Genomic DNA, 423 nt, shown 5'->3' on the forward strand with positions numbered 1-423 from the left:
TGCCAGGAATGTGCCCAGAGAGGAAAAACTGGCGCTGAACGCCAGTAACAAGCATAAAACTGGCGTTCAACGCCAGAAACATGCTTTACATGGGCGTTGAACGAACTTGTATCACTTCGGCGTTTAAACGCCAGAATGGTATGCTAAGGCATTTTACATGCCTAATTGGTGCAGGGATGTAAATCCTTGACACCTCAGGATCTGTGGACCCCACATGATCATCTCAGGATCTGTGGACCTCACAGGATCCCCACCTACCTCGCCCTCTCTCTTTCCATTCATGGTCATTCCTTCTATTTTTCATTCACCACCTACATCTATCCACTCTTCCCCATACACCCCACCTACCTTTACAATTCAACTTCTCCTTCCCACCCAATCCCACCCATATAACCGAATCCATCTCCCCTCACTCACCTCCAT

This window comes from Arachis duranensis, chromosome 6 (genome assembly GCF_000817695.3).
Source record: "Arachis duranensis cultivar V14167 chromosome 6, aradu.V14167.gnm2.J7QH, whole genome shotgun sequence".
In the NCBI taxonomy this organism is placed as follows: Eukaryota; Viridiplantae; Streptophyta; class Magnoliopsida; order Fabales; family Fabaceae; genus Arachis; species Arachis duranensis.